Source organism: Lissotriton vulgaris, chromosome 3_2, assembly GCF_964263255.1.
Source record: "Lissotriton vulgaris chromosome 3_2, aLisVul1.2, whole genome shotgun sequence".
In the NCBI taxonomy this organism is placed as follows: Eukaryota; Metazoa; Chordata; class Amphibia; order Caudata; family Salamandridae; genus Lissotriton; species Lissotriton vulgaris.
This window is the reverse complement of record NC_141690.1, coordinates 85,926,434-85,946,567: the sequence shown is the minus strand read 5'-3', so window position 1 is coordinate 85,946,567 and position 20,134 is coordinate 85,926,434. Positions and strand designations below refer to the sequence as shown.

The 20,134-nt window shown below is 42.5% G+C and overlaps 1 protein-coding gene across 3 annotated transcripts in view; it reads left to right on the top strand.

Annotated features, from left to right (window-relative positions):
* Positions 1 to 20,134, top strand: part of LOC147725355 (cytosolic beta-glucosidase-like) — a 564,555-nt gene that overhangs the window by 161,670 nt on the left and 382,751 nt on the right. Inside the window, exon 1 of one of the 3 annotated variants that reach the window (XM_086964030.1) lies at positions 1,592 to 1,699. The exons of the other annotated variants lie outside the window; for them this stretch is intronic. The gene's annotated coding sequence lies outside the window, so the exon portion shown is untranslated. Of the gene's footprint in view, positions 1 to 1,591; positions 1,700 to 20,134 lie in introns of those variants that run through there. 3 annotated transcript variants of the gene reach the window in all.

The window sequence follows — 20,134 nt, the reverse complement described above, 5'->3', positions numbered from 1 at the left end:
AAACACACATCTGAAACAAGTGAGGCCACATCTTCTCAGGCCCCCCTGCTCCCGCTCAATATGCATACATTAATGGGCCGGCCCCAGCGAGATTAAGGGAGTGACGCCTCTGCCCCTTGATAAAAGGGAGGTAATGGACGCCCATCTCTCTCCAGAAAGGCCACTCGGGCACCCACTGGGCCGCTGGTGGCATCCAACAACGCAGACACCACCCAAATCGCCCTCCCGGGCTGCTCAAAAAAGCAGCACACGGCTGGAATTCGGATACCGGCCCCTCGGGCATTGCCCAAGTCCCTGCGTTACCAATCCGTTGCTGGTGGTTGGTCATAGGTCGCAGGGCACATTTAAACATTATATTCCAGGTCCTCCCAAAAAGATTGGATGCAACAGTGCAAGAAATATTACATTCATGCAGGATCACCTTAGAATTTTTGCTTTTTAGTTGACCCAATTTTTCTTAGTCTTAATACTAGCAAAAATAGTGTGCAGTAAGGGATCATTACGGTAGCCGAGGAACACACTTTCAATAGCTTTGTTCTTGTATATACAGTTCCAAGTATACACTGATAAATGGAAAAAAATCCGGTGTTAGGTGATTGTCCTGATTTTTGTAGCGTCTGGGCCATTAAAATGTTGGCTGTGCCAGTAAAATAAGGCCAGCCCATGGTTGCCAAGTTTTTTTATTGCTAATGCATGACATTTCTATGATGCCTATGTACTTCTTATGAGTGACACTCAGTGACCACATTTTTAACACTTTGAGTGACATTTTCTTCAAAGCAAAACCAAGCAATGAAGTCCATAGAAAGAGATAAATATTAGAAATTGCACCATTTTGACCAAAAAGTAGCACTAAAAATATCTTTAAACTGTTGCAGAGAACCTGTAATGGAAGGTCACGCATGCTAAGGAGCTCCCCAAACTCCGATAGCGCCAGTGAGGAAGCCGCCCACATGACCACAAAGTCCTGTTGTTTATTTATTTTTAATCCCGGTGTACTTCAACTGCTAGGATTTGTATCATACCCATTCAGTACGACAAGAAATAGAAAACTACAAGTCCCAGCATGCAAAGTGTTTAGTGATAAAAAGCTACTGACAGAAAGTGTAAGAGTTAGGTAGAGACTCTTCTCAAAAGGGCTGGAATGGCCACTTTTGCTACTTGCCTAAACTGCACAGGATGGGCTCCAGGACTTGCGTGGCCACTTACCAGTACGAAATGCTGTGGAGCTGCCACTGGTCTCTGCCAGTGCTTGTTGTGCTGCTGATTGCTGGCTGGCGTTGTGCTGTAGGCGGGGCAGAGGATCTCTCTTAGACTACCTCAGGGCTGCTGCAAACGTCATCCAGAGTCAGTGTGTTGTCACTCTGTGCAGTCCTCGGAGCTCCCATTTGGTGCCTCAGAAGTCAATGGTGCTCTGCTGGTGTCACTTGTCGACATGATGACATTATACAGTTGTCTGGGTTGCAGCAATGTCTTTCTGGGAGCCCAGGCCAGCAGGATTTCAGCCAAATTAAACAGAGGGCTCCAACTTCACTTACTCACTTCACTGCCTGCAGCGCGTGCTTCAACAAGAAAAAAAGTTTTGCTTGCCAGTATTCGGTCATTCACTCACTGAGACACTGACTGACGGCTGCAGTGAGGGGGTGGCGTCAGTTGCCGGAAATACAACAAGACAAGACTCCACCCCTGCATCATTCAGGTAAGGTGCACGTCAGGGTGATCTGATCACTCTAGGATGTTTTTCTTGTTGTTGTGTGTTGTTTGTCTGACATCCAGGCATGTGATGTCTCATCAGCTGAGAGAGTGACTTGGCTGAGTGATGAATGCTGCTAGCACGGCTGAGCCCCCAGGTCATGTCTTAGTCTGTGCCAACTTTTTTGTGAGTTCTTGTACAGCATAGAGGCTCGGCTGGCAGCATAGTGTGCACTTAACTCTGCAGTTTAGTGTGGTGATGCAGAGCACCACATTAAACTGTGATAGTCTAACCCTTTTGTGAGGCACTTTGCAGGGCTGCTAATCTAGCCACAACGCTTGTGCTCTGGACCTAAAATGGTTCTGTAAAAATTGGTTTCACCCATTTGGTCTATTTACATTCCCTGCAAGGCCACGGTATATGGCACAGAAAATGCACCAAATGCATGGGAGTTAAAAGTTATACGTGGGCTGCAGTGTTTACTTACACCACCCACGTACGTGACAAAAATATATGGCTTCCAGGACCACATTGGTACTTTGGCTGGGCTGCAGTTTATAATAACCGCAGTGGCACTAGCAGTCTAAAGTGCCTTTACCATGGAGGAAAACCTATTTTTAACTATTAATAAGTCACCCCAAAAGTGTGCCCTGTAAACCCACAGAGTAATGCATTTAATATACAAGATAGGGGCACATTCAGATTTGCAATAGTGTGCTGTCACATTTCAAAACCTGTTTTCACTTTGTACGTTTACGTTACATACATGAACAGGCCTAGGCATAATTAAGATTTAAATTTGTGACTCCGTTTGGGAAGGCACCATCGAAATTAATCAAAATGATCTTTATAAAAAATGTAATTTGCTTCCTGAGCCAAAACAGGGTGAGAGAGGGCTGTGGCCAGACTTCAAAGGCAACTACAAATCTCATCGCACAGTGAGGTCCCAAACAGCAGCCGCTAGAGACAGGGGCACCACGGGAAACCACAAAGGGAACAACACAACATAATCTCACAAATGAACATGGAGAAGGGCTGGAGAGAAATAACACAGTTCTAACTCAGACGGTGAGGAGAAAATGGTGTAAGAAGACTGGGGCTGACAATAGTCGCAGACCCAACTATGCTTATTAAATGAATCAGAGGGGGGAACAGTGTCTGCGATCCCAGGCCTAGGGGCCCACTGGAGGGCATGGGAGATAATATTTTTACAAGGGGCTGAGTCAGCATCCTAGGTTTGGAGAAAGCAATGAGGGAGGGCTGCAGAACTTGGGAGAGGACTTGCTCCTGTAGGCATAAATAAAGATTGAATGCAGGTCAAAGGTAATTCTGACCTGCACCAGGGGCGGCAAAGTAGAAGAAGCCAGACCAAATCCCATGAGCATCAGAGTCCCCTGGGGACGCATGACGCACTGGAATTGTTAAAGGACAGTGGTAGTTATATGGGTCCCCATAAAGTAGTGGTGAAGAGCAGAGGAGGTCATCACAGAAGGGGCAGAGCTATGCCGGAGGACTGGATCCAGGGACCATGCAAGCATTTTCCCGCCACTGCCATTTCAAAGGACCGAATGTCACAGAAAAGGGCGTCAGACATGGCACATCTGTGAATTAGGATGAACTAAATCTTGGCCAAAGAGACTCAAGGTGGAAAAGAGGGACCCTATGAGTCGAGGTGCCAAGCCTAGCCACCAGAAGAGCAGGAGAGCACGGTGAGCCTGGAGAGTGATCACAGGTGAACCCACTACTATCGTGAGGGTGGATCAGACCCTAAAGAAAGCATCCTTTTGGCCCCACAGACAACGGACAGTTCTCTGATGAGTGAGTAAGGAGTGGGAAACCTTGACAGGCTGAATATCTGAAATCCAACCAGAACCCCAAGAGACTGACACATGGGTGGTGGCCTTTGGGGTCCTCCCTCATCCACTAAGGGGTTGGACTTCAGAAGCACCAACTATAAAAAGGCCTACATAGAAAGTCAACTCCACACTGGTGGGTAGAGACCTGGTGGCTTTACAGAGGGGAGACCGGAGTTACATGAATAACTCATATGAGGCTCTCCTAACACAAAGGAAACGCACATCGCAAGCAGATGGCAACACATATCTCCTAGAGCAGAGCATCACTACACCAATGTTGTGAGAGAAAGAAATTCCTATCCAGAAAGGGCCTTTGGGTGGAAAAGGTGAGACCACCTGTGATAAAATTGAAGCGCATCCCAGGAAAGTAAACCCACAGCAAATATGTCATGATTTCCTGCCTGGCCCATTTTGACACTGAAAGACCCGAATGGCAGGAACAAGGGGAAAAGAGACAGTACTATCAAAAACATTTTACAGTCAGTTGGCCAAATAAAGAATACTGAACGTTGACACTGGTTAAAAAAGATTTGCCATTCATCTCACATTCAGAGGCTCAATTCTCATTCCTGGCTGGAGTTCACAACTGTAGACTTCTGTTGACAATGGCTATGCTTCTGGGTCCTGGAGAGCAGGGATGTTATCAACAAGTAGCCTCAAAGCAGACAAAGACATCTGTGAGTGGAACAGAAAGAGCTGGTAGAAGAAGGGACAATCTTAACACTACCTCTTTTGAGTTAGAGGTGCCAAATTAGGCTCTCATGATCTGATCCGATTTTTTCTCAGGGCCCTCCAAAACTTTAAGGCTCCAACTTCAGCAGGAGAGAGTAACAGTTTTGACCTTGACATAGGTGATGTTACCTCATAGGGGAGTGATTTAGGAAGAGCCAGAGACCCTCCTGGTGGAAGAAGGGGTAGCCATTTTGAATTTAGGGCTTCATGGTATTTTCAATGTAAAGCAAAGAGGAAGTGCTGAATATGGTGATAAAGTAGAGAGGGTTGTGGAAGGGAAGATTCTTTAATCAATAGTGTTTGCACAGGATAAGATTCACACCTCATTACCTCCTCTTAAGAACATTACTTGACTTGGGAAGGCCACATGTGAAGAAAGACTCCTTACTCCTGCCTGCACCCAGGCAGTGTAACTGCTATGATATGGTCAGGACGCTAACCTCCTGTGTTCTTGCTTTAGAGATATAGAAAGAAGGACTCCTGATTCGAAGAGGGCCCACCTGACCACAGGCGACTGCACCCTGCAGAAACCCTGGCTGGAGATTAAACTGGTGCCGAGAAGCCTACCTTAAGGTCATGAAGGATGCTTGAGTGACAGGGGGAACTGTCCCAGCTGTTGGAGAAAAGTGGGATTCAGTAATTATTTCCATCTCTGGAGCTGGAATAAGGTGCTTGATCAGGGAGGTTGCATCCAATGTCGGCAGGAAAGACAGATTCAGTGGAGCCCTGTCCGGCTGCTTCTTCTAGCATTGGCCCACTGGAGGATTTTTTGAAAACTAAAAAAGTGACTAAAGCAAAAGTAAAATGTGTACCAGGGCAAGATGGCAAATTCTTCTGAGCGGTGAAGCAACCTTGTCAGAAACCAAGTCAAGCTATGTCCCAGTCTAAGCTTTTGCTGTTAAATCAACAGATTTAATAGGAGCTCAATGACAACGTATCTGATGTGGAGGGACTCTCATCAGCTTCAGTCTTGGCCCTTGCCTCACTGGAAGACTTTCACCTCTAGAAAAAGACCAGGAGCCACACGCATGAAACATTTTAGTGGTCGCAAACACTCCAATTCACAATATGTAACTAAACCAATTTTAGGAGTGGGTTATTTCTGACACATTCCAGAAATGTCTTTCTGAATGGATACCTTATCACAATTTGTACGGGGTTTGTAAGAAATTGGGTTGTTAGTTGAGAGAAGTGGAAACTATTTCAGTGTTCCAATTAGGTGCAGGCCAAGTTTACCATTTTTTATTGATAGAGCACAAGCATTTTAACTATGGTTAGCGGTGGTAAAGTGCACAAACTCTTAAATCGAACAAAAAAAGAGTTCAGCAAAGTAAGAAAGGGAAGTCAAAAGCGTTTGGGGTAATTCCACTCCAAGGATGTCGTGTCTAATAGGATGTTTTGTGGGTGTCACCTTCAAATTGTAATTTGGATCCCAGTGTATCAGTGGTTTTGTGAACAGAATTCCGGTTGCAAACCATTGAAGTTACCGACTCCCGTGTTGGGGTGGTAACTCATTTCCAAAAGGGAAGGGTACCCAGCAGTAGTGCAATTGTGGACACATTATTTAAATAATGGTTTTGATCAAATATACCCCCACCTAAAGGTGATTACAAAAATATATAATTACAAAACACAATGTTTTATGATTTTATAAATGAATCAAATACCTTGTTCCTAGGGTTCAACCCCTGTTTTTACAGCTTTGCTTGCCAATTTCCACAGTCTTTCAGAGGAATTATTAATCTTGTGCAGTGAAAGTTTATGTTCAGCAACACAAGTGACCATACTCCTTCGAGTGATCTAGAAGATGTGTAAGGAAAGCATCTTTGTGAATGGTATCCTCATTACTTTGAGCTAGGTTCTCCTTGCATCTTAACTCTGAGCAATTGTAGACTTCTATCATGCCTCCCAGTGCATGCCTTCTGATACAAAAACATGGTATAAATCGAGCTAACTCCAATTACCTTATAACTAAAGCCACAATAACATGGCACAAGAAATGCACTAGTGGCTAGAAAGGGAAATATCCCATTTGGGCTGCAGTTTACTGTTACACCACCACTTATATACATATTAAAGTATTCCCACCACTATAGCCCTTAATTTCTCCGAGTAAAGTAGTAAGTGCCTCGGAGCCCACAAAGCAGTGGTACGTAATGTGCAAATGTGGGATATGCCTACTTTTAGTCTGCTTTTGAATAAAAGTCATTTAATTGTAACCCAGGCTAGGAAAATGCTACAGTAATCAATGATACACCAATGGAATATTGATAAAAAATATAATTCACTGGTGGAAATAGAGTTTTAATAAATATATTACAAAGATAGTTATATATAACGGGTTTGTGTCAAGCTACTTCCGGGTTAGCCCACAGTGGCAGGCCCTGGTGCTTCTGCTTTCACATTCTGTGCCACAAGTTGCGCACACCACGCTACAAGACTGAGGGCACTATTCAAAGGCGGTGCCAGCTGCATAAGCTTCACGGATTTGCTGAATTGTTGTTGCAGCTTAGCAGCTCCCGGTCTGCGGGGGACCTTAAAACTGGAGGAAAAGATTCCCGATAAACCCTGAGGTGATGGTGGACACCTTCATAATAAAAATTGGGGATTCTAGAGTGTGGCTGCAGTAGTGGGAAAATTGCCGGACATTAAGTCCCCAATCGATATCCTTTAATAATCCTGTTGTTTAAAAGGTCATCCAACACCCTCTGAATAAACATTTAGTGCAGGTAAACGATTCTCCATTGTACAGTACAAGTTTTGCTTCAAACTGAAGCTTGGTGGTGAAGCAGTGAGCAAAAGAGTGTGGCCTCCCTCCTGCTCTGCAAAAACTAAGATGGTCATGAAAGGCCCTGGTAAGGGACGTGTGAGTGGGTGGAATGTGGCGAAGCTGAAATGGCCCCTCGGAAAGAAAGCCACAGTTGGTTGGCGGCGAAGAAGTCAGTGAACTGGGCAGAGCGACATGGAAATGTGTAGGGACATAGCAGAACTGTGGTGGAGAGATAGAACCTGTATTGTAGTCTTAAAGGGAATAGTGGGGTCTGGAAACTGTGGCAACCCCTGAAGACATAAAAGCATAATCGAAAGTGGTGTGCAATTTGTCACACATTTCCCTCATAGGACTGCTGCATAGGGAAGAAACAAAAAATGAGGGTGAGACTGTTTGGTAGTTAGTTCACAATCCCATCAAATGTCAAATTAATACCAGTATTACACCTGCTTGTATCAGGTTCCTAATAAAGCATATATGCATCAGTAGTTTATTCGCATCCCTGTTAAGTGTTCTAAAGGTAGACTTGCCCTTTACAACACAGGACCTCACAACCTCCAGGCGCTAGTCTTCAAAAGCGAAGGATATCGTCTGTGCTATAGCCAATTCCACACATGTAAGGATGGAAAGACACATGTCTAAACCTTGCTGAGAGTAGACTATGTACAGAGCAGAATTATGGTGATGGCATCTACACAGACTACAACCACAGTGATAGACACTCACAGGGTTGACCAATGAGGAGAAACGAAATCACACACGTCTTTACTTGCTTGAATCCTCTGAAAATTAAAAAACCTTGCATACATTTGAGCTACATCTAAAGCATGTCTGATCCGCTGCGCTTCATTGTGAAAATCCTGCAAACTCAGATTGGACCTGGGACCATGAGGTGCAACAAGCCTACTGCTTCCCCTTCAACTTGAAGAATCAGCGTGATGGCAGCAACTACAGTGAGGAAAAACATAGGGCCTTTTTGGTGTTTTTTGGGAACCTTTTGCTCAGACAGTTGGTCTACGACCAGACCCGACCCAATTCTCAAAAAGGCTTTGATGGGGTGTCTTTTTTTACAAAGCCTGATTTTTGCCACACTACGGTAGATCAGAGGTGGCGTCTTCGCCAACTATTCGTCCCCTTCCAGCAGCTGGGTGCCCCAGTTTTCTTAATGAATCCTGCTAGACTAAGTTATTCTGAATGGGGCTACTCGCACCTTCATGTCAGAAATTAAAGCACAAGAATTCCTTGAAGAAATGAAGCCAAGAAAGGGGCACAGTTAATTAATACTCTATTTGATAAATTTGGCACTTAGTTAGTTATTTTTTCTCTTCTCTCTAATGGTTTTATGGTGGCTTTTACTGGCCTACAAAACTCAGAAACCTCCGTCTGATAAAAACGGGTGATTAGGTGGCGGGGACTTACAATAGGTGACCATCATTCAGGTTTTTCCTGATTGCTCCAATCTGGAAGGGGGTGGGGGCATGGTGGGCTGGGGGTAGGGTAGGTAAGGTCGTGCTAGGGGGGAATTTAGTTCTAATTTGTTTATTTGTAGTCACTTTAAGTTTAAATGTAGGAAAAAGAGCAGAACTTGAAAAAGTAAAAAAAAAATGTGTGTGTCACTGTATCAGGATAATGGTATTCTCAGGGCCACTAAGTGTACAGTTGCACTGGTTGGCATCAGACATATTTCGGATGCACTTTTAATACTGTTCATTCTTTTAATTTTATAAACACTTTAACATGAATAATCCAACCAGTTTTAGAATTGTTTCCGCCAATACTTGTGGCTTAAATGACGTTCAGAAGATTGACAATGTGTCCCACTGGTTGCGATTGCTGGGGAGCGACGTCATCTGCCTCCAGAAGCACATATTTAGGGATCGCTGATACACCTTTTAAACTCTTTGGGGTATTGAGTAATTGGGGGGACATCTCGGGGAGCGCGGGTGAGAGGCGTAGGGTTTTTCGACCAACTGAATCATTTACTACAATCCACTCGTATGAAGTCCGACTCTCTTGGGAGATGGGTTATATCAGAAAGCCGGCTGTCAATCTAATTTTCCTATACTTTATGCTCCATATACAGGAGCACTGTTGATGACCCCGGGGGTAATTAATTGGATCGCAGGGGAATTAGCCCATTGGCCTCTCTCAGTTGTTATATGCGGAACCTCAATATCAATTTACCCAGCAACTGGAGAGTGTATAATCAGTGGAGGTATACAGTCCGGAAGACAAAAGTACACCAAGCTTTAAGAAACTTAATACATGCTCATGGGCACATCGATGTGTTGGCTAATCTCAAACCAAATCAGACGGGTTTTACAAATTACTCAGCACTGCACCTCTATCCCAGTAAGGCTAGAATATTTCTTGGTTTCGTCATCTCGGATTTGTGACTGTGCTATTGCCTCCGCCTGCAATATCTGTCAGATCAAAATCTGCTTATTCTAGATATAAAAGGCTTGGCGTCCCGCAAAGAAATCTCGTCCTGGAGCTTCGAGAGAGCACTTTTGTACGATACTGGTTACCAGGCTTGTATGAAAAGCTGGATTCAGGAGTTCCTTGAAGGAAACACTGGGTCTGCCCCAGCTACTGTTGTATGGGATACGCTGAAAACTTGCATCCGCGGGGAGACCTCACGGTACTCCATAAGGAAAAATAAACTAGAAAAAGCACAGATCTTGGAGCTCCAGAACAAGCTGAAAAATGGAGAAGAGAAACTAACTGGGGAGGTCTAGTTGGGGGGGTTGAAATTGAAACAGCACATCTAGAAGCCGCAGCCATTAAAGCTGAAATCTGGTTAATACTTGCAGAGAAAGTTGCGGCAAAATGGGCCTCAGCTCGGGAAAAAATATACGAGTGCAGCGAGCTAATTGGCCATCAGTTGGTCATTAGGACTAGGCAGCAGGTTACCACCAATGAAATACACTTGATACACGTTTCCACAGTGGAGATCAATAGCGAGCTGAATAAAATTAGAGGGGTTTTCTGGATTTTTATAAAGGCCTGTACACAGAAGAGGACTCCGCCCACCGGAATCTTGGCAGGAAGGGATCACTAACTACCTAGACTTAGTCCCTTTAATGCAACTTAGTGCAGAAGCCCACCATCAACTAGAAGACCCTCCATCATGGGAGGAAATCGCTACAGCATTATAAAATCTACCAGAAGCTAAAGCGTCTGGCTCCGACTGCATCCCGGTAGCATTTTATAAAATCTTATCTTCTTAGCTAAATGATTTTTTCACTACCTTAGTTGTTTTAATCTTTAACGATGCCCCTCCACCCACTTCATGGTCAACAGCTAAGATTATAATCTTCCCAAAGAAAGATAAATCACCTCAAGAAATGGGTTCCTATCGGTCAACTACGCTCATCAATGGAGACTCCTAAGTCTATTCTAAAATCTTCGCATCCAGGATATCCTCCACAAGTGACCATCTTTTTTCTAAGTGGCAGCATGGGTTCATTCCTAAGAAAGGCACTATAGACCACATCTTGCGGACCATCACCTTATTTGACATGGCACAGATTACGGGGAATTTAATTGCATTAATTCAACTCAATCCTGAAAAACCATTTGATCGGCTGTCCTGGCAATTTCTCTGGTGCGTCAAGAGGAAGATGTATTTTGGGCCCAAGGCTATTCAAGCTATTCAAGCCTTTTATCTTAACCCTACAACCAGGATTTCAATAAACGGGCAACTAATGGAGCAGATTTAAATCCCACGTGGGACTCAGCAGGGTTGTCCCTGCTGCTCTTTGCCATATATAGAGATCATTTCATAAAAAAACTCTAAACAATTTAGAAATCCTGGCTGTAAGTAGACTTGGTTTAGAAACTAAAATGATGGCTTATGCAGCCTTGGTGACTCCGGACCCAGAGAAAGATATTTTTGATATAGAGCGAGAGTCTTAAGGATTTGAGAAGATCTCTGGGTACGCATTAAATAAAGGAAAGACTTAGATAATCTTAAATGAGAAAATTAAATGGATAGACAGCAGAGAGGTCCCTAGGGACAAATACTTAGGAGTAAACATTGTGGCTGACACTGACCTAATTGTCAAAAAGAGACAAAAAGAGCACCTAACCGGTTAATAATCCACATAATCCACATCTGACCATAGTGGGCTGGAGTAATATTCTCAAGAGGATTTTTTTCCCCAAACATATTTATTTTTTTAGAGCTATCCCCCTTGAATTCACAAAATGTAATGCTGCAGAGATTCGAACGGCTTTCTTCTCAATTTATCTGGGCATACTCTCAGCCAAGGAGATCATTTGCTTTTTTATTTCTCCCTCATGAAAGACGGAGTTGGGCTCTCCCAAATGTAAGATTATATTTTTGGGCCGTCGTTTTGCAGAATTGTACTATACTGATGCAAGAAGAACCCTCTATTTTAACAACAGGGCCCGTCTCCTTTTGAACTATTACTTGGGTCCGAGGCCTGGGGTTGCCTGTGGCGGTAAGTTGGGTACTACAAGAGGGTCAGATTTAAGACCCTGATGGGAACCTTTGGGGTCTTTTCCGCTGTGCGCAAGCTCTTAGGTTTAGGCAGATTGAACCACTATACTCCTATTAATAACAACCCAAACTTGCCTGCCATCTTTGGGAGATCATATCTTCAGAACTGGTTCAATTTGGGCATACTAAAATTGGAACTCTTGTATTCGGCCGAAGGAATCTAGCCCTTCAACGATCTTAAAACCCAATTTAACCTGAGCCATAGTGAGGTTTTCAAATATCTTGCTATCAGGGACTTTTTGGTAGGCAAGGCGGGTCGGCCCACGGGGCTTGTGCAAAATGATCTTATTAATAGACTAAACGAGCCTATCACACCTTGTATTGGAAACACCTATTTTATACTGAATAGCCAAATGCCTGACGACTTGGACAAAATTGCAAGCAATTGGCAACAAAAATTGGATACTTCTGAGGAAAAGTGTTCTTCTGATCGGCATCATTTGTACCAAGACACCACTGTTTTTTCATTGCCATCTCGTGTCAAACACTTCCACACAACCCACCTAGTCGTTTCTGCTGATGCCCGAGGAAAATCTAACTAACACGACAACAGCCATCTTGCAGCCTGCATTTCTGCGCAGGAACTGTCGCAGAAACCCCCCCCCCCCCACTCCCCCTGTTCCTGCAGTTCAACAGAAAGCCATGAGAAACTCACACCCTGTGTAAATGATTTGTTTTCCATCTCCTGCTCCCAAACTGGTAAACATCCTAGACACCGTGATCAGGTTATCTGGACAATGGTCTGACTGATGGGCCTTGATCAGGGTGATTAAACAATGACCTGAAAGACCGGGCTTTGATCAAGGGGATTAAACAATGACCTTAAAGACTGAGCCTTGATCAAGCCGAGTGAACAATGATTTGTGTGCCAAGCATTGACCAGGTCACCATCTACAAACGTCGTCTGGATCTGGTTATAAACTACAAACACTGCCTTGATTGAACAATGAACTAACAGCTAAAAGACTGAGATGAAAAAGTATAAAAGGCTTGTAAGCTGCAGAGTAAAGCAGCAGCCTCCTCTGTTTTGTTTCTGACGAGCTTGGGACTCTGTTCCATAGCCCGGGCTATTTGAATAAATCTGGGTCCCTCCTGCAGACGAAGGCTCCTGTGTCTCCTTTTACTACGTATGGAGGGTATGGAAGACTTGGGCGGTTCCCTCGCCGCCGAGACCCAGTAAGTGGGTTAATCCGGTTCTTCACTTCTAACAGCGTCTTTCATCTAACTTTGCGATTCGCTCAGAGCGATTTGTTATCTGCTAAATTACAGGCACAGTTTTAGAAAACGGGCTTTTTCCCTATACATTATACCCAGCAGAATTGCAAAATGGTGACCGGTAAAGACACACATTGTCCTAGATGTCGTGAATTTAGCGCAACTCTGTTCATATGTTTGCCACCTGTGTAGAACTTGGACCATTGCTTAATAAGATTCATACTTTCTTAGGGTAGTCCTATTACGTGGTCTTCAGCTAACCCCTACGACCATCCTGCTGGGTATTCAAGATATGATCAATAGGAAGAGTGGTGGGGCTTTAATTTTTGTTGCCATGACAATTTACAGGCTATGTATAACATCGACATGGATAGACTGAAATCCCCCCTTATTTTCTCAGTGGTTGGATCGAGTAGTTGCGACTTGCAACCTTGGGAAGGCTATCTATGCAAAAAAAGGTATCCTGGCCAAAAAAAAAGGGTTTAGTAATTTGAGAACCCCTATCTAGGTGGCTTAACCAGACAAACTCCCAGCTCATCCTTTTTTAGTTTTTTTTTAAATACTTTTTTTGGACAGAAAAGTTGCATTCTTTAAAAAATTGAAAGGTTTATTTATTGAACCCGATGACTGTACTTTTGCACTTTAATCACTAGCAGATCGACCTTACCCGATATTCGGCATACACTAATCTTGTCTGATGTCGTCTGTTTGCTTTTCTTACTCAGAAGCACTGTTCACTTTATATTTAATACAATTTTCCCTGAGAATCGTAGTATAATAATGTTTTATGGTTCCGTACTCTATGTACATGCACTTTAAGTATTTTATTTTATTATTAAGACCAGTATTAAGTCTGAAAGCTTAACTGTGATTACTGTTTAAAAGTAAATGGGTCTCCCCGCTTGCGGCAAATGTATATTGTTCTAGATTGGAGAGTGGAGGGTGGAAGGTGGCGTGACACTGTTTAGCATTATTACACTTATTGTTCTTTGTTGCATATTTATAAATAAAAAAAAGTAATAAAAAGAAATGTAGAGTCACAAAATCAACCTGTGTCTCTCTTATATAAACTGGCATAGATCTATCAAACACAGCTCACAAGTACAAATGATATCACAATGATCCTTAGTCAACTGAAGAGCAATAAAACAATACTTTGCTAAATCGTTTTTTCAAGAAGGAATTCAGTTTCAACATGTAAACTGTATTCCATTTGTCACAAAGTCAGTAATCTTAATTCCATGCTGTTGGTGTAATCGTTGCTTTGCCTCGGTGGTTGATAGTGGTTCAGCTATGGACAGTTGTCTCACTCTTGGTCTGAAACTCAGGAGAACTCCTGAGGGCCGCTTATTGCAGAGCCATGGCTGTGTTCCCTTAGGTTATGTATCTGGGCATTTATGTTCAGCGTACACCTGCCAAGACATGTATCACACATGCCTGATTAGCTGATCTTCCCACTCATTATCATAAGTGACTTCTTACTGTCAGTAGTCATTTGATCCATTGCATTCTTAAAATCTTCTACCAATTATCCAACAGTTTTATGGAGTAGCAGGAAATTCGCAGTGGCCTTTGGTGCTGCACTGCCCAGCAGGGCTACCTTACTGTTCTGCCAGGCATGCTCCATTCCTGTCATAAAGGTGCTGTAGTACTCTGCCCCCTTGGACACTGCATTCAAGGGCTTTTGGTTATTTTGGATGCTTCAAAATCTGCATGAACCTATGGTAAGAGATCTTCAAAGCAGTGGCAGTGTCTGTCTGACAATCAGTTATCCTGTTCTTAAAGTCAGTGGGATCGTTTTGTGTTTTTGTCGACATCCCAATGGATTGCAATTTTTGGGGCACCGCTTTATTAGTGGCTGTCACTGTCATCAATGTTTAGTTTGACGCGGAGCTTGATTCCATAGGTGCTTGTATTTTCTTTGTGGAGACTTAGGCCTGCATTATGAAATCCCCAACTTTCGGTGCAATTAAACCAGGCAAACAGGGGAGTGGGTAAATGTACAAATTCTGGATTGCATCTCGACCTAAACCTAGGAATTATACATTATTTACCCTTGAATACTAACTAACACATAAACCCGGGAATACCTGTCTGTGAGAAGTAACAGCCTCAAATCCGTATCCATTTATCACCTGCTTGTATAAGGTGGCGAATGAGTATGGGGCTTTGTGGAGGCAAATGATGTGGGAGTCAGGATGGTTAGGTGTAGAGTAGACCAGGTGTGGGAGAGAAAAGGGAGGATCACTTGCATCTCCCACCATTCTGCTGGACCAGGGCAGGAGGGCACAGGTGCAGCAACTATCCACAGCCTGTGAACCTCAGTACACGGGTTCGGTGTTTCTGGCATTTGTGGACTTGGTATTTCCAAAGACAGAGAGACCAGTCAGTTTGGAATGACCCTGGGGCATACCTCCTTTGAGGATACCGCTCTGGGCCACTTGTAATGAGGCTGCTTTTTGTAGTCTCTAGCAATTACATGGTTTGATTATTGGTGGTGTCATGGAAATCTTTTCAGAAACGTCTGTCCCATTTGTCTGCTGTACTGTTTCCACCTAGGCAGAAGATGAACAATAGATGTTGCATATTGTTGTTTCATCATGCCTTACATAAGTGACATCATCAGTGACAGCTTACATTTAAAGATGTGCTAGAATGTTAATGGAGTTATGAAAATAAATGTCCATGACCAGTAAAAAAAAACACCATTTTAATGTGTCACATGTTGCATTAAATGTATTAGAAAGGGCGTTAAACATATTGGAAAGGAACACTGTTTGACGATGACCTTTGACGGACCTCACACATGCACTGATTTTATGACCAATAGGTTGCAGTGTATATCTTTTTCCTTTGAAGTTGTATGCTGATTTTTTTATGTTACCACTTTTCTTAAATACTATCTTCTGTGCAAGTGGAAAGACTGGCATTTTGCTGGTCCATGCCTCCCAAATGATAAACACTTTCATTCAGATGGTTGATTAATTACTGTCCCAGTGTGACTTGTCATGTTAAATGTTTGCATGGTTGTAACTTCTTCAATCCAGATAAATGCCATGTCTGCACCCCTAAACCCTTCTTCTTGGCATGTATCCATTGCATTGTTTAATTTTCTCGAGCAACATTGGATGTTTACTGGCGCTGAGGGATAAGTATTAGAGGATATAGAATTGGACATGAAAAAGTGAAGACACCTTGGAATGTGACCGCAAAGGCTGTAAGTTCTACATCTGTATTAATGGACATTCTTCGTTGGTGTTGGTTCATTCTTCTTACCAGCTATGCTTGTACCTTCAATTCCAATCACGTTTCTGATGCAATAGTAGCGTCTACCTGTTCTTCATTTGCAGCGAATCCTTCCTGGGTATCGGATCTCCCACCTGTTGTCTGCTTTGACTTTATTTTTTCCTCCAATTACTCCTTTGTTCAGTGCATCATGTCACATCACTTTTTAAACATTTCTTTTATAGTCATCTTGCAATTGACCACTTATGGTTTTTCTAGGCTGTCACTCCACAATTACGTTTTTTTCCCAGGGGCAATTGTAGAATTTACAGAGCTTGTTCGTGGAAGTTTTGTACTCAGAACTCATGATTTTGACCTTCTCATTTGCAAACTGCATCTTTTTCTTCCTTCATTACCATTTGGTTCCTCGCTTCCAGACTAGTCCTGACTTTCCTTCCTCTCAGTCTGTACTCTTCGTTTTCACCTGCAGAGGTCCTGGGTGGTTCCTCTGAACTGACTCACCACCACTAAAATTGGTGGATTTGTACTGTAGTTATTTTTTGCTCCACGATTCAATGCTGTTTGAGTGTACATCACGCTTGTGTTGCATGCTGCAAGTTATGTTTTACATATGCGCATGCACTATTATCATTAACATGCAATGCTGAATAGATATGGCACAATACAACATTCTGGTGTTGTCGCAGTGAACTGAAGCAAGCCTTTTAGTAAATTTGCATGATTGTTGGTAAAAAATGTGAAATTAATTTGACTGAGGCAATTCTCGAACCGTTTGATTGATATAAACTTCCATGAGGGAGACTGTTTTTACATAATGTTTTTCAAACCAAACTTCCCTCATCATGTTCTTCTACACAGTCATTTGCGCCAAAATGTGGGATAGTCCAGGCCAGAACTTTTTAGGTTCATCAGCTATCTTAGCCTCAGTGGTAGAATTTGTGAATGGCAGTTTGCATTGAGTAAGGAATAACTCTATGCTTTTTAAGTCTGAGTATAATTCAGAATATTGTATTAGAGTGTTATGAGGAAATTGATGGTCCGACTTGTGGTGTATCTCGAGTGGCTCAACTTTGCAGACGTCACTGTATAGATCTCGTCCAGGGCGGCACAAGTACCTTCTAACAGCCATTTGTAGCTATGAATCTATTGGGTGCCTCCGAGGGTGGTCGATCAATCAGGCTATTTTCTCTGCATGCAGAATTGTGACCAGCGTCACAAGTGTTGGTTAACTAGCGACCAGTACTCATTAGCAACTAAGCAATTCCACGCTACTTCGGTTACGTTGCTTTGGAAATGTGACACACCTTCTATATGCCATTTTAGGTAACTGGAACCCAGGAGAAAAATAATCCAGATTTCGGCATATCTTCGAGATAAGAAATCAATGGTGACACGCACATCAGTCTCCATTACAGATTTTATCTCAGTGTCATGCACACCTCTCCGCCCACATTGACTTTCCAGGCCTGTCATTTTATACGATGGCGCACACGCCACTTCCCTCCAATTAAACAGGCGTGGCTTGTTTTATCTGTGATGCACACACCTTATTTTACTCAAATAAACAGGTGTGTAATTTGTCAACGGTGACGCGCACACAATATTGTACATTAAAACCATTTGAATGTGTCGCAAACTGCTAAGGTGACATGCACACCGGTAGTTGAAAGCATATTTTCATTCAGCTTATTAAGGCTGGTGTTCGTTCTGCAATTTGAGAAATATTACCTGCATGGTTTGTACATCCATGACAATCCTCTTAAGGTCATTTATAACAGTACATTTTAATCACAATATGCGTAATTTGATGCCAACAGCATTTGTTAGAGCTCTTAAACAATAGGGTACCTGGACTAGCTTGCAGGGTTGTTTTTCACCACATGATTCAGCAACACATTTTCACAACGAGTTGTACTAAAGCTCAATTTCATTACGTTCTTGATAATTTAAGTATTGTAACACAGGTCTATGTATATGTAAGTATTGCTTTCATCTTTGAGAGATTAGTTGGTGTAACGAGTTTATGTATATGTAAGTGTTGCATTCAGCTTTGAGGGATTAGTTGGTGCATACAGACATGTAATCAGCAAATCCTCCTCCTCCATTCTTAAAGTCGCCAGGCAATCCAACCATTCCCTGGACATAATGGTTTGATGCCTTTGAAATGTATCTTGGAGCGATCTGGGCGTCTTACTTCAGACCAGAAATAGAAAAATTCTTACTACTGTATTTATTAGGGTTTGAAGGTAGTGAAGTTTTTAAATCTCTTCCAGATGTAGTTTTGACTGAGGGGGATGAGTTAGAGGACTACCAAAAGTAATAAAATAATTTTGAAACTTGTTTTTGAGAATAAGTAATAAAATAATTAGTCACGAGGTTTGACGTGCAATCCAGTATAGTAGTATTACCTCATACATTTTTCAAAAGAACGCAGATACTGAGATAAAATGTTGATGCATATATTAGCATGCTAATTTGGAGCTTTTTATGATCAACTGGTAAGGGACCAGGTCATTGGTCACTGTTCAGACAGACAAAATCAACAAAACTTATTAACAATTGAGGATCCAACTTTGGAAGATGTGATTTAGGTGACTAAAAGTGTGGAGTTGGCTCAACTATCAATTAAACAATTGGGTGCACAACCTTCAAAAGAGAATGTTAGGGTTGGAACCAACAGCCATCCTTTACGTAAGATACCAAAAATACAGAGAAGAGGTTTTCAAACGTACCAACATATGTTTTTGATGCAGAAATCTACCATATGATAAGGAACGCAAAGGGTGTCCTGCCAAAAAAGTATCATTTCATAGATGTGGTAAAGTAGGACTGCCCAACTGAACATAACATAGTAAAGGAATTTCAGGACATGATGGTAGTGGTGACTGATGAAGAAGTGGTCAGCTGTGATCGGAGCAAGTGTGTAGAACCCCATGTTGACATAGTGGTGGGAGATACATTTGTGCATTTGTTGGTGGATTCAGGAGTGCGTATTACGATGGTGAAGTCCCAGCTATTTCAAAAGACATGGGGTGAAGGATGTTGTTCACGCCTGATATTGCACTAGTTTCGTATGATGGTAGGAAGATAGAATTGGATGGTAACATCTTAGAATTCAAAGGATGCAAAATCCAAGGGAAGATTTATGTAGCAGTTAGAGGACTCAATATTTTACGGTGGTTTTATCAGGGTTGCTACTGTACAAGTTATGGTCATCAAAGACTTATCTTCATCACATATGATTTACAATGAGTTTCTCAAAGTTTTTTCAAATAACTTTGGATAGTGCTCAAACCAGGTGCTACTGTACAAGTTATGGCTATCAAAGACGTATCTTCATCAGATATGATTTACAATGAGTTTCCCAAAGTTAAGAACCAGATTACATATGTTCCATTACATATGTTCCATTTAGTCTCAGGGAAGACTGAAAACTTGAACTTGATAAATGTCACTTCTGGCTGTGCCCGTAAGCACGATGGAGAAATGTGTTTACGTATTGATTTCAGGAGTCTCAATAGAGAAATCTGGGTAGATTCCCATCCACAACCCAAGATTAGTGATCTTTTAGAAGAGCTAAGAGAGGTGGAATGGTTGTGCAGAATTGATTTGGCGTCAGCATACCATCAGGTGATGCTGGAATAATCTTCCCATGATTACACTGTTTTCAACTCGCCGTTTGGATCTTTTCAATTTTTCTGAATACCATTTGGGCTGGCATATGCCTCTGTCTTTCAGAAAATCATTCAGCAATTGCGGTTGGGAAATATTCAAGGGGCCCTAGTATTCTAGCACATTGTCCTGATTTTCGCAAAACACTTAGAAGATCATGATAGGGTGTCCAGAGTAGTACTTTACATTTTTGAGAATAATGTGGTGGGGTTGGTAAAAAGGGAAAAGTGAGTTCTGGAAGAGGGACATTGAATTTTTAGGACATAGTATCTCGTGTGAAGCCAGTAGTTCAAGGCTGAGGCTAGTCAGGGCAGTGGTTGAGTGCCCCAGTCCCAGGAATAAAGACATATCATGCTTGTTTATTGGACTGTGTGAGTTTAATGCCTGATTTATTCCAGGATATGCAACAAAAAAGAAAAGTTTGA